The 13,980-nt window shown below is 45.1% G+C and overlaps 1 protein-coding gene across 50 annotated transcripts in view; it reads left to right on the top strand.

Moving 5' to 3' along the window:
* MAP2 (microtubule associated protein 2) overlaps positions 1–13,980 on the top strand; it is a 186,282-nt gene that overhangs the window by 67,313 nt on the left and 104,989 nt on the right. For 26 of the 50 annotated variants that reach the window (XM_085553556.1, XM_085553557.1, XM_085553572.1 and 23 more), the window contains exon 3: positions 9,018–9,082. The exons of 6 other annotated variants lie outside the window; for them this stretch is intronic. The gene's annotated coding sequence lies outside the window, so the exon portion shown is untranslated. Of the gene's footprint in view, positions 1–8,123; positions 8,650–9,017; positions 9,083–13,980 lie in introns of those variants that run through there. 18 more of the 50 variants (XM_085553563.1, XM_085553561.1, XM_085553575.1 and 15 more) reach the window with 7 other exon arrangements.

Genomic DNA, 13,980 nt, shown 5'->3' with positions numbered 1-13,980 from the left:
ATTCTCTGCTCTCCTTTCCTTCTGCGCTCTTTTTCAGTATTGTTGTGCTCTTGGTTCCACATCGCTGCCTGGAGATTTTGCTCTAACATAAGAGTTGTCACGGCCCAAAGGCTGTCTTTAATTCCAGACCTTTGTAAAAAAAAAAGAAGAGGTAAGGAGCCTTCTTGCAAATCCCGGGAGCAGCTGCGCTCTGGGGTCTCTGTTGCAGTAGCAGATGGGCCAACAGTTTCACCTGAAGCCGTCCCACCCTGGGGATGAGCCAGGATCTTGGGGGATGGCAGGTCACCAGCAGCACAACTTGTTGCTCCCAGCCCAGCTGAGGTGCATATCAGCAGGGTGGGCAGCAGAAAGTGGCGTTCACGTGGAAGAGTTGCAGGGCTTGTGACACCTGCCTGCTGCTTGGAGGGCCCACCTTACTGCTGTGAAAATAGGGGCTCCTATTCCTGCCACTCTTTATATAAAAATATAGTTAACATGCTTTCCTAAGTGTGGAAAACTCAGCCCAACCTGGGGTCAAACCCAAATTTCATAAATGCGAACTAGAAGGAAAATGTGATTAGTTTGCTGGGACTTGTTATTGACAAATTAATGCTTTTCTATGAGTTCTCAACTCTTCACCCATCCTGTAGATGCTTGTAAATCACGTGTTTGTGTATTTGTGCCAAAACCTTTGTCTAAAGGACATTAAGCCGGTTGGTTTGTCATTTCCCACAGCTTGCTTTCAAGAGAGGGTGTGGTGTTTGGTCTCATCTTGGTCTGCTGTGAAACCTTACATGTTCTTCTTTAGTCAGGAATTTGCTCAACTATGTCTAGCTTGTTTTGAGAGCTTCAGAGGCTGCTCTTACCCATTCTGACCAAGGTTCTGCTTCTTGTTAAAATTCAGTTCATGCAGTGTTTACTCACAGTTGATTTTATTTGTGAAAATTGAGGCAAATGTTGACTGTGTTGTATCCTACTCTTCTGTGCATCATCTTTGTTGTGCCTCTCTGTTGAACCATGACTTGCCCTGTTTGCTTTTCAGATTGCATTCAGTCTTTTTTGTTGCCTTTTATGCTCCTTGCTAATTGTGATTCATCCTTAGCTTTTCTGATCACATTCTTGTGCTTTTGCAGTCTCCAAGCTGTGTGGCTTTTGTCTCTGCTTTTCGTATTATTTCCTCTAGATATTTTGGTCTTTAAAAACCTTAGTGCAATTGTGATAGTCTTCCCCTGTGTTGATGTATGTTGCTGTAAAGCAGTGTCTGGATGGTTTATGGTAGCAAGCTCTCATGTTGGTCGGTGAAACGATGTGAGAAGCTCCCCAATTTCATGGCAGTGCAGCCACTGAGCTGTCAGCAAAAATGCCATTGATCTGAACACCTCTCGATCTAAGGAAGGCCAAATCCCTTGAGGTGCGTCAAATAAGTTTCAAGCTTCTTTGTTTACTCGAAATTTCATTTTGCCAGGTGGCTTTATCTTCCAGTCCACCGATAAACCAGGTTTGACTTTAACCACGTTAACTTCCCTGAACCTGCTAATGGCAATGGCGTGTGACAGTCCTCTCCACACCCTGAGCTCTTAGGCAGTGTAAATGAGCACTGTTGAATGATTTTTCACCCTGGAGGCAGCTGCCTAGTAGAGAGGAGAGCAGTTCCTCTCTACAGAGCTTCAAAATCATTCTGGACAGTGCTGTGAGGCCAGGGGAAATTAAACCTACCCCTGAGCTACCCACTGCAAGTTTGCAGTCATTAACCCATCTTGGTCTTGATGCAGCAGCTGCTGTGGGCTCTGTGGAGCTGTAGCTGATTTAATGTGTGTAAGCGAAGGGGGAATCAGGATCATTATGTTAACCACAGGAAATCTGCTTTTATGGTGATGAAAGCAAGAATCAATCACAAGTAGCTAATGAATTAGCCGGCGGTATCTGCGATGCTCGTTTCACAGTAAGTGCAACAGTCAAAATCCATTAAGAAGCAGTTTGCAAAGGGGTTCTCTGTGTGGAAGATGTCTGCTACGTGCGGTGCCCATGTTGCTGCCTCCACCTTGCCTTTGTCTGAGAAATACAAACTCTGGTCCAAACGCACGGCTGGCAGAGAAAGGCTTCAGATTGTCTGAGCTGGGTTTTGTCTTAGAGGTGCAAGTGGCTCTTAATTAGGACTGTTTTTACTGGAAAGCTGCAGTTTGCAAAGGGCAGCCACGGAGGAGACTTGTCTCCATGGAAAAGACCTGTGTGCCCAGGCTGAGGAAATAAGCTGTCACATCAGAGCCACGTAGCATCATGTCGGTGTCCTGTGGGTCAGCAGCGTTCTCATAAGGCAGCTTGTGTCGTCTCCTCTCCAGCCAGCGCACAGCAGCTTCTCCTTAGTGCGGCTGGGCTGCTGGTAGCTCCTGCCTGGGTTTCTGCATGACTGCCTCCGTTACATAAAGCACCGCTAAGTGAGAAGCTGTTCAAACCAATCCTGCTACATGTTGCTACATGTTGCTGCGATTTCTACTGCCTGTCTTGTTGGTTTTGCTGTCGAGGAAAAGCTTTGAGGTATTTGAGCTGAACAAGTTGGCTTCTGGGGTTCTTGAATGAATGAGTGGACATAGGGGAAAATAACTGAAAATCACTAGGTGGCTGGTTTTAGGAAGGCTGTGTTTAGCTGCTGTGAAGGGTATCTCTGAAGAAAGGTGAATCTTCCACTCACTTTATTAGCATTGTGAAAATGAAGGAACAAATGTGTTTTCTTTATGGAGCCCACAGATACAAGATCGGTTGAAGGAAAATCTGTTTTCAGTGCTGTTTCACCATGTGCCAGCTTCCCATGGAACTGAAGAATGTATGTATTTATATATCCCAAACCCACAGTTAGGCAAAACAGATGAGCTTGTTGTGTGTTTTACGTTACGGTTTTTGCTTGATATGCGTTTAAGGCCGTGCCAACTCAGAGGTTATAATTTAATTGCATATCATGCAAAATCTGATTCAACAAATGAATCGTGAATTTAAAATATTTGAGGATAATACGGAATGGTAACCAAAGCTTTTGTATGATGTAACAGTTAATTGAAACCTGTAAGGTTACGTGATTGTTAAGAGAAGTACAAACTGATGTTGAAGTAAATCCTATTGCAGCAGTGGGATATTTTACTATAAGCAAGTTATGATTTGTCACCTCACCGATAGGCCAGAAGAGGGAAGTGATGAGAAAAAATGTAGGGTTTGCATCTGTATTGTTGTCTTAGTCATGATCCACACGATGGCAGGAAGAAGTGCTCAGTGAGTTTTGAGATCTGCACGGTGAGCTCAGTGCTGTGACTGTGCTGTGCTGCCTGAGTGCAGGCAGTGGCTCTTGGCCAGTGACATGGGGACTGGGCCTGCTAGGGCCAAGCCTGCATATCTTACAGGAGCAGCTCTCACAGACACGTGTGATGGGAAGGTTGACTGTGATTTTCAGCCCTACCTGGCAGGCTGGGATCCCACAGCCTTAGGAGAGTGGTTTCAGCGTCAATGAATCAGCACGATTGTCAGTTATGCTTCTGTAAAGCACTGCTTATCTCTGTAGGCAGAGAAGGAAGGGCAGAGCTGCCTCTAAAGACAAGATGAGGCTGTGGAGGATGAATAGCGCAGCCAAGCAGAATAAAAAACTCCGTATTCTGCAGACGTCACACAGCACGTGATGTTCAGGCTTTTGACTTCTCTGTCCTTCACCTGTTGGGGAGGCAGGGATTGTGAGGGAGGTGTCAGAAAAGGTGAGGAAAGGGAGGACACAGTGATGGGAGCAAACAGGAAACGTCTCAAACAGGAAGAGTGAGAGTGGAGCAGTGCTCGGAAGAGAGTTGGGAGGAAGCTGTGGAGTGAACAGCCAGGGAGCAGCGGGGGTTTAGGAGAACTGGAATTACATAAAGCAGTTGATCAGCTTATAAAACCCCAGCTTTGTTTCTAACCTTGTCGGTCTACCTTTGGCCTTTTTTGACACCCTGAATTCTTAGTTTACACTCAGATGCTGTTTCTAAGAAGCTGACAAAACCTTCTTCTCCCACTGTGCTCAGAGCAGTCACGAACACTGTGTCCTGCAGGACTGTGGCCATAGTAGTTGCCTCCACCTCTAGTCTGTGTGGGAGGGAGGCTCTATATGAAGAATGACATCTTTAGGTGGACCAAAAGATTAATTAGCAATGTACATTTTGCCTGCAGTGTGTACCAGTACTGCTTTCTTAAGAGCAAATATCTTTCCTGGAAAACCTGATTTCCCTTCCTAGTTTGCTGTGGCTGTAGTGCTGCAGATACTGCTTTACATGGCAATGCATGCCATTTATCTCTCAGTGGGAGATGAAATTAAAGACAACAATGTAAAAGAAGAACAACTCAGCTCTTTCACTGGCATGTTTAAAATGGTAATGACTCTCTTGTAGACAGTATCTGTCTACCTACAGTGGCCCTGGACTGTATGACAGGAGCTTTGTGTTAGCACCTGTGATCTCTGAGCCTCCTTGTAACACAGTGCTGACTGTGCAGTTGTCTTGCAGTCCCCAAAGAGGTTGTGCACAGCTCAGGAACTTGCTTTTGTAGAAAGCCATGATGCTGAAGTGGCATTGCTTTATGTAGCAGTGTTGGTGCTGTTGATTATTTGTGATATCACAGACTGCAGGATCCCATTGGAAGTTGAAACCAACTTCCAAGGACAGTGAGCAAGTCTCATGGCTGGTGTGTTTGTGACAAGGCACTTAGGCTTTGCCAGTGGGATCACATCAGATGAGCTTACTGATGTTTCTGCAGTTCTGAGACTGAGGTTTGCCTCTACCGTGCTGAAGGTTGGGTTGCTTTTCCTTTGTGGACAGGTTTTGAGCCCAGGGAGTTCTGCTGGGCCACCAGTGATACCAGGCATCCCCTGAGTTAGCCAAACAAGCATAGAGTCTGGGCTGTTCCCTCTAGCTGGCTCTTGCTGCTTTGTTAGGAGGCAGCTATACAAAACTTCATACTGCAGCAGTTATTAGCAATTATACTGCATCTACATGCAAAATCTGGGAGCTAACCAGCACCTGTCAGGATTCTTGCTTTCTTATTCTTTTGCTCTCATTGATCACTTAACTGAAAACCAAAGATTTTCTAAGAAAACCTGGGAATGTGTTTATGTGACAACTTCAAAGGGTTCTGTGCGGCATTGGCATTTCTAAAAAGCAGGCCTGGAAGGATTTGAATATCCCACATCCTTCAGTGTGATTTCAGCAACATGCTGGCATGGAGTGAAATGGAAATGAGAGCTCCCTTTCTAGGTACTCTTCAAATCTATTATTTAGTTGAGGAGTCAGTTTGGATTCACAGTGTGCCTGAAAATATCCATCTGACATTTCAAAAACAAATAAGCTGAGATGTAAGGAGGAAGAGTGGACGTAAGTTATCCAGGTTCTGAAGGCTCCTTTCTGTACTGATACCACTCAGGAGCTGCAGTCGTGTCAGCTGGCTGTGTTGTGCAGCACAGCAGGCCCCTGCATGGGTTCTGGGAAGGGTAGCATCACCAGGATGTGTCTCTGGGCTGGAAGAAAGGCAGGGTTGTCCCAGGAAGGTGATGCAATGGGCTGTGGTGCAAAGGCAGAGGGTATGGCTGATGGGAAGAAATGATCCCAACTGAAGAGGCTCTGGAGGAGTTGACTGCACAGTGGCGGTAGGTCTTCTGCTGCATACTCATTCCTTGGAGGGGGGGAAAAACCATAAGGAGACTAAACTCCACATCTGGACAGTTCCTGCCCTACTTGGAAATCTTTTGCCCCTTTCTGCCGCAGAAGCTGCTCCTTCAGTCTACAACCTTTTGCTGTCTCCTCCCCACCCTTCTTCCTTGCTGTACCAGTAACCATAGAGATGCCTCCAGCCCCAGCTTCCTCACCAGGAGCTTCACTCCTGTGGGAGCTGGTGTGGCGTGCTGCATGTGCTGTTCCAGAATTAATTACTGTCCTTCTATTTTGTTTTTTTTCTGTTCAAGGAGGGGAGGAGGGGGAAGAAAAGCAAGTTTCTCTATCAAATGGCTGGTAAAATAAATGCTCCAGTGTTTATTACTACTGCAGAAGAACAGGCAATACTTAGTCTAGAAAAGCCCGTCTCCTCTCAGCCTTTCTAGTAGGTAGCCATCGCCAGTGTCATTCTAAGTGCTAAAACAAGAAAGCATAAAAAGAAAATTCCTTTTTCCAGGACTATTTTTACCAGAGTGGTGCAATTTTTGTTCAGTAGGCTTATTCCTCTTCATCTACATCACTGATCATATTAGATGCTATTTTAGGCATTGCATAAAACGTTCACCCAACCTATTACTAAAAAAGAAGCAACCAACCCCCAAGTACTTTGTTTAAGGCAGGCTGTGTGATTTTTGGCAGGGACTTGGGTGTTAAGAGCTGAGGTTGAGGATCTGGGAGAGTCTTCCATCTTAGCTTGGATACAGAGGTTGAGGAGAGCCCAAGCCCGTTAACTGCTCTCTTTTCATCATCTTTAAAATGAATAGAATGCTCACAGTATGCCCTTTCAGTATGTCTTTCAAATAACAAGTTGTGATAGAAACCATCTCTTGTTTTGCCCAGCACCTTGCGCAGTGTGACCCAGAATGTAGCTGGGTCTTATAAGCAATCTTAAGTACGGTAATGAAAGAGAGCGCCCTATTCTACGGAGCCTTACCAAGCTCTGCAGGAATGCTCTGGGGCACCGGGCACAGCTTGGCAATGAACATCATCAGTTCATTCGCCCTTGTGAATCTCGAGAGGTCAGTAGGAGCATCTCAGAGCTGTTTCTGGAGGTTTTCAGGACTTATTATAATGCCTTGACCTTCCCAGCCTAGCTGCTGGTTTTGGGACCTCCCTGAGCTGTTGATTGCTCTGGGGGAATGCTGGGGGAAGAGCGACAGGCAGGAGGTGGCCATGGGAGTGTGGGAGGGTTGGCAGCAGGGCTGGGATCCAGCACCAGCTGGGAGGTGGGGGAGCTGAGCAAGACGAGGGCAGAAGAGTTTCCTTGGTTTCTGCAGTGGATGAGCTCTGCAGTGGGAGATTTGGCAGCGGCAGGCACCCCTCTGGTGAGTCACAGGAGGCTTTCTCAGAGGAGAAGTCTAAGGATTGTGCTAGTGCTGCTCTTGCTTCATTTTCCATTTCTCCTGAAAGCCTTTTTGCTGCCGCACAGTGCCTGCTCCATCCTCATTCTTGTTCCTTACAGGTTGTCTTTGGGGGCTACCTTCCTGTACTCCTCCTCACTGCTGTGATGCTTTAGAGGAGGGGGGTAAAGCGGGCAGGGCAGGTGTTTTTGAGGCACTGGGATTTGTTCATAGAGATAGGTGAGGGTGAAACATCTCACTGACGAAGTTTGATTGATGTGTGAAGAGTCATTTTCTTGTGGTCATGAGGGAAGGCAGGAGAGAATTGGTTCCCTTTGTAGCCCTCTACACCCAAAGTCTGGGGAGAGAGAGAGGAACCCTGAGAATCCACATGAGATTTGTTGCTCCTTCCTGCAAGCCCAGCGTCTCTCTTAGAGGCAAATGGGGTTTGTTGGACCTCTACCGAACTTGGTGGCATGGAGATATGGAGATGTGTTGTCTTCCTGCAAGCATCCTTCTTTCTGAAGGGCTCTGCTGGCACAGGACCAGAGAAGCATTACAGAATGACAAAGGTTAGGAAAAAATGAGTTCATGTTTCAACTCTTTTGTTTTAATACCCTCATCCCTTGCTCGTTCTGTCCTGTCCCTTCCCAGCTGTGCCACTTCTCCCCAAACACAGTGCAGCTTCACAGCTCAGTGATCCCATTTCGTGCTCAGATGGATGACCAGAAGGAAGCCCTGGAACACGTAGGTGCGGCTGGGGCAGTAAGCCTGGATGCCACACAGCAGCTCATGTGCGAGCACGACTGTGCAGTGATCACTGCTGCCCTGTGTTGTTCATTAGTCCTGAAGGGTCCCTGATCCTCTCTGCAGCACTTCTGAGTTCTGCCCGTTTTTATTTTCCATTGCTGTGGATAAACAAATGGCAGGCTCAGGTGACAGTGTAAATGAGCTGCTTGCGACACGTGAACAGTAGCCTGGGATTAGAAAAAAAATAAATGGAAAAGGGAGAGCGAATCTCTCCCCTAATCCATAATGCAGAAAACATTAAATCCATTCAGACCTCCTTTTCACTGTACTGGCTGTAAAACCTGTTTAGGATTTGGATCGGCATCGCAATGGAAACCGTGTGTGTTGTGCCTGTGTGCCGTGTGTGCTTGTGTGCGTTTGGCAGCAGGACAAAAGGGACCGGCTGATGATATTCATAGGCTTAAAGGCCCGATTCCTGGGGACGCACTTGGTTGGATGCAATTAAAATGCCTGTCAGGCAGTTGATACCAGAAAGCCCTTGACGAACTGCTTAGGCAGCCACGAGGTGCAGCATCCTATTGTAAGTGGATGATGGCGGAGCTGGTGGGTTTGTCATCATTCTGGAAATTTCTGTGGCCAGTGAACTCCCTCTTCCTCTCCCACTCACCCTCTTTTCCTTTTCACCACTGCGGGGATGACTTCTAATTTGCAGTTTTCCTGACGTACCCATGGTAGATACAAGCCGGTGGCTTGCGGACTGCGTCTGTCTGGAGATAGGCAGCGAGCCGATGGATAACAACACTCCAGGAGAATGATTATGCAGCAGTTGTTTAAGGATAGGCTTTTGTGCTATGGCAGCATATGAGCCGGTAATGATTTTCTTTTTAAATTGTCAGCTTTGTTTGCTCTGTGAGGATTTGCCAGTTATACCTTCACGCTGTAGCTTTGTGGGTTTAGTCTGCTGTAGATTGAATTCCGTAGCGGTGCATGCTGAATGGATTAAAATGTATAGGTAATAAACTTCAGCAGTTTTGCTGATGAATTTACTCGCTGCATACATAATATTTATTCTAAGCACGCATGCCTTTATGCACAGATACTGGTATTGATACGTCTGTGTGCATCCAGGTTTTTGCATAATGGAAAAAAAGAACTTTTCTCATCGCTGGAAGCTGTTTTTCATCAAAAATGAAGTGTTTTCTTTCTTTTCCCACCCACCTTTGGTTTATTTTAACAGATTCTCCAACATCTTGTCTTTGACGTGATCCACTGATCGGAATCTGCTTGGTCACAGAGCGGAAGGTAGGGTGCCTCTGTATTTGAATGGGGATTTAAGGATGTGGGATTGAATGTGAAGCTGGGTGTGGATCGCTCTTTGTTTTCTGTGCCTTACGTGTATTTTTCTGTTTTGTTTTCAACATTAATTAGCATTTGTCACTTTACTGAACTGTGCTGTGTTGCAGCTTTGTATGGATTTTTTTAAACTGTTTGGCCAGGCACTCTGAAGTTATTTCTGGTGTGTATGCATATGCTCTGGCTATTTCAATAGCCCTTTCCGCTACCAAAGGGTGAGGCAGAAAGCTGAATGTTTGCCTTGCTTTGTTCTAGCTGGGGTACAGACCCATCTCTGTTTATACTGGGCGTGGGGGCTGCCAAAGATTGGTTTCAGCAGTCGTGCAATGCTTGCATTCTCAGAAGAACAGGGTAAACTCGGTGCCTTGCTCAGAGCAGGTACAATCTATCACACCAGCAGAAAGCATAGTGCTGTTTTCATGCTGTATCGCTTTCATGGAGGAGGGAAACTTCTTTTAACCCATTCACTGCCACAGGGAATTGGTGTTGCTCAGCTTAGGGGCTTTATGTACAGCATCTCAGCAGCCTGGCTGGGCGGAGCAGTGCTGGCAGAATTTCTATCTGATGGCCTTTTTTTCCTCTCAGACCTTCAGAAATCATTTATATATGGCAAAATGAAGCAGATGGACCAGGGTTTTTCTGATAATGTCGTTGCTGGTTCCCAAGAGAAGTTTGTTATCCACTGTCCCCTAATACCTTTTGGCTTTGGTTGCTTTAACTCTTTGAGGTGTTACCATGCATTATTCTTATCAGATATCAGAGCTCATCATATATCTTAGCTCAGCATTTAGACCTGAAGGCAATGTGTGTTTGTAGGGCAGGAAGCAAAATTTATATGTGCTTTAGTTTGTAGGAAAGGCAGCTGCATTTCTAACGTGGCTAAGACTGGGAATAATGTTAACTTGGTGAGAAAGCCTGGTCTCATGAAATGCCAAGTGGGAGTCACAAACAAGCAAGAACCCTGAGCCAGAACTGCAGCATGGCAAGGAAGCAGGCCACTGCTAGCAGCAAGGGGTGCCTGAAATGTTATGAATAACCAACTTCATTGGTTTAGTTGATTACTGAGGCTAATAGTGCTCCTTCTGGGAGAAACCATTACTGAATTCTTCAGGACATTTCCCCACCTGGTGATCTCACACACCGTTCTGTTCCTCATTTTCCTCTCCCATACATCTTTCTGTTCTCTTGGCTCTTGTATTCTCCCTGTCTTTGGCAGAAGTCTTCTTGCCTAATAGGCTTTGTGGCTAAATAAAATTCTTCAAAGGAATGCTTTACTTGTTATTTTCTTTAGTTGCTCTTATTGCTATTTCCTCATGGTATTGATTATCACTCGACTCATGGAAATAGAAAAACCTGAAGTAAATAGCATACAAAACACTTAAATTCTCAGAAAAAAAAAAAAATATGCCTTCAGCAATTTGTCTTTAGCTAAGAGCAGGTCCTTTCTCCTCTCCCTACTTTTAATTGCACTTCCATTATCCAGGGGCAACCAGCCAAGCTGCAGTCTCATTCTGATTTCATTAATGTTTTGCAAACTCTGTCTCAAGGACTAACACTGCTTGCTGGGCTTGATGTCAAATCCAAGGTTTTGCTGCAGCACAGGGGAAGGGAAAATGAAGGATCTCTGACAACTGGAAGTGATGGCTTTGTTAGCAGGCAAGTAGAACTGCGCAGTCTTTACAGTGTCACTGCATAATGAATCAAAATTGTTGGCAATGAGATCCTCTTGTTTGAATGGTTTTCATTTCCTATGGAAATGCTTCTTATCTTCTGTGCACAGTATCTTATCAGATCTCTGCGGTTTCCTGCAAACAAAGAAAGGGTGTCAGCTCTGTGTTTATAAAGCAGCGTTGGTGTGGGGATTGTTCTCTGTTTTTTGAACAAGCAATACATACATGTTTCTTACACCTCTGGTTTATCAGTCACTTTAACCTCCTCCCTTGATCTGAGCTTTTGAGATGCATATTACCAATTAATCCTACTGTTGCAAAGAAGAAAAAGATGCCACGCTGGCAAAAAAAGAAAAAATAATGATTTTAAACATCACAATTTTCTTGACGTAGAGGTAAAGGGGGACTAGTTAAGAAAATGTGGATTAACAAGATTTAACAATTCTATGGCCACAGGTGCAGAATAAGATGGCTTAGAATATCAAAAGAAAAACAAGTTAGCTGATACAGAGAGATAATGGAAGCCAGATCTTGCAGTGGCAATGAGGGGTGTTAGATCAGCTTGTGGGCTTTGGGGCACATGCCCAGAATGACGTGATGTGTGGCACTCTCCTTTATGGGACACGGTGACCAAATGCGCCAAAGGCATTCAGAAGCAGCGCATGTCATTAGCTCGTCCCCAGGGCTTCTTGTGGGGAGTGGCATCAGGAGCCAGCTTGGCCCTGCAGTCTGCTTGCATCCCAACGCTGTCATCTGGCTTTTAGCTGCACTTAGTAGATGGCTCTTTGCTCAGCACATGCAATGGAGGTAAGGATGAGTTTTGCTTTATGTCTTTTTTAGGCGGGATCTTAACATCCTCACGTCTCTCACCAGAGTTGGGTTTAGATCACTAGTACTGTTGTGTTTTTTCCCTACAGTTACATGGAACAAGCTTTTTTTATTATTATTATTATTAATTAATTATTTTCTTTATTTGAGCAATGGAATTAGTGACACTGAGGTTCCTGTTAATTTCTGTCTTGTACTTGATGATAAATTCGCAGCGGAGGTTAAACTGATCAGAAACGCTGTCTCCTAGGCAAAGGTTTTGGTGGCAAGTAAGGGTCATGACTTTCCTTTGAGTTAGTAGTCGCTTGCAGGGTCTGTCTCATTTACTTGATCATCTGTTTTCATGTGACTTGTAGGAAATCTGCTATCTCTGCTTCTGCACCAAAACAGGCTGAAGTTGGTCCCTTGACTCAAAAATTATTAGTTAGTGGGAATGTAATCCACATAAAACCTGTTTATATTGGGTTAGAGTTGAGCTAGTGGATTGTCATCCTGATGAAGAAGGTTGGTTTCATATGAGTTTATATCTTTTGCTCTTCTCTGCTCCTGCCACAACTTCCATTAGCCTTGCACCAGAGCATCCCAGTTTCTCTGTGGCCCTTTGCTATCATCTGCACAGGACACAGTGAGTGCTGGAGTTGCCCTGGGTTCAGGCTGGCTGGCACTGAGTACATTGTCTTCTTCAGAAGGTCAGAGTCAGCAGTGAGTGGTAAAACTTGTACCGGTGCTTTCACCATTTGAGGGGAAGGGATGAGTCACCTCAGCTTTGTTCTCCATTTCTCGGAGGAAAATGCACTCTTGCTCTCGGGCTATGTTTAAATATTAAGAGTTAGGATAGTGGATTACAGTAGCAGAAGTTTGGTTTAGTAACTTCAGGAAGGATACCCTGTGTAACCTGTCAGGAAAACAGCCATCAAAGCACAGAAATCAGTGGGGGAAGCAACTCATCGTGAGTTCATCTCAATTCATGTGGCCTCTGTTGCTGGAAGAAGTTATTAGCGTGCAGACTTTCATTTGGGAAGCTTATGTCATCTTTGTACTTATTTTATTGGTCTGTGCAAAGTCAGATTCCAGTATACTCTTCAGGAGAGTTATATTCACCATCTTCACAGGGCTTAAAATGGTGGTTTCTGTCTTGGCTGTGATAACTGTTGTGGTTTGGGTATAAGCACAGTAGCAGGAACAACCAAAAGACTGGAATACATTTAGTAAAATGCTAATTTCCCTTTCCTTCACTTATCAACTTAACCCTTTCTTCCTGTGAACCTCTTTGCTGTATAGGAATTGTGTTGTGATTATACAGGTCTGCAGTGGCATTTAACGTGATGAATAAAAGGCAATTAACTCACTTGCCCCATTTATTCAAGGGGTGCTGCTCCCCGATGGGAACCCGAGCCTGACATGACAGAGCTGGGAAAGCCAGGAGAGTGTGCAGTGCTGGTAGTGTGGTAGGAAAAAACCTATGGAGCAGCAATGCTGCTGACTCACGCTTTGCAAACCTGGAACATTCCCCGAAAGGCTGGAGATGCAGATTAACTTCCTTTCCCTGCTGTGGTCAGAGGACAATTCATTACATTATCTGCCACTGACTGAAGCCTCTAGATAGTTATGCACTGCTGCTTTTGCACTGATACTTGACGGAGTGCATTAGAGTTGAGCTTGCGAGAAATCATGGGCAATTTATTTTAATACATTGAGTGTCGATCAGTGCTAAATCACAGAAGCTATTCAGATTTGTTTTCTGAGTCATCCCGGCTCTTGTGATAAGGTGATTTGTCAGTGTGTGTGGTTAGTAAATTGGTTTCACTTTTTCCTTTTTTTACTTGTAATATTTGCACTTTAAATTGCTAATATATTCCTTAATTGGCCAAAAGAAAATGAGTCACATTGAGGAAAGTGCCTTTCTTTAGCCTCTTCATCACCAAAGGGAAGAGGTTTATAAGTGCTAGAGACAGGAATAGAGAGCGGTGGGGGAAGGACCATAGAGCTGTGTGTGTATATGTCAATACAAAGCTCCTGCTGTTGTCTGGATGTCTCAGTAGCCTGTGTCTGCTGGTCCTGGGCCATTTCTGTCCATGTGCCCTGAGGGACTCGAGTGCTGTGCTGCTCAGCAGTGGAATGTTTATTAGTGATGAACATCATCATGTGCTGGAAGCCATAGATCTGACTTTGGCTGGGGAGAGAAAGGGATGTGTGTGGCAGCTTGCGGGACCTGTGCGTGACATGTCCACCCTTCTCCACTTAGGTGTTTGAGTTATGGCGGTGGCCTGTAGGCAGTTATGAAACAAATCCACAGTATATTGCTGTGATATGTTCCTTGAGAAATCACTGATGCCTTTGTGTATAAGA

This window comes from Coturnix japonica, chromosome 7 (assembly GCF_054131305.1).
Source record: "Coturnix japonica strain WE chromosome 7, WE-NBRP24, whole genome shotgun sequence".
Lineage (NCBI taxonomy): Eukaryota > Metazoa > Chordata > Aves > Galliformes > Phasianidae > Coturnix > Coturnix japonica.
This window is presented reverse-complemented; position numbering and strand designations above follow the sequence as displayed.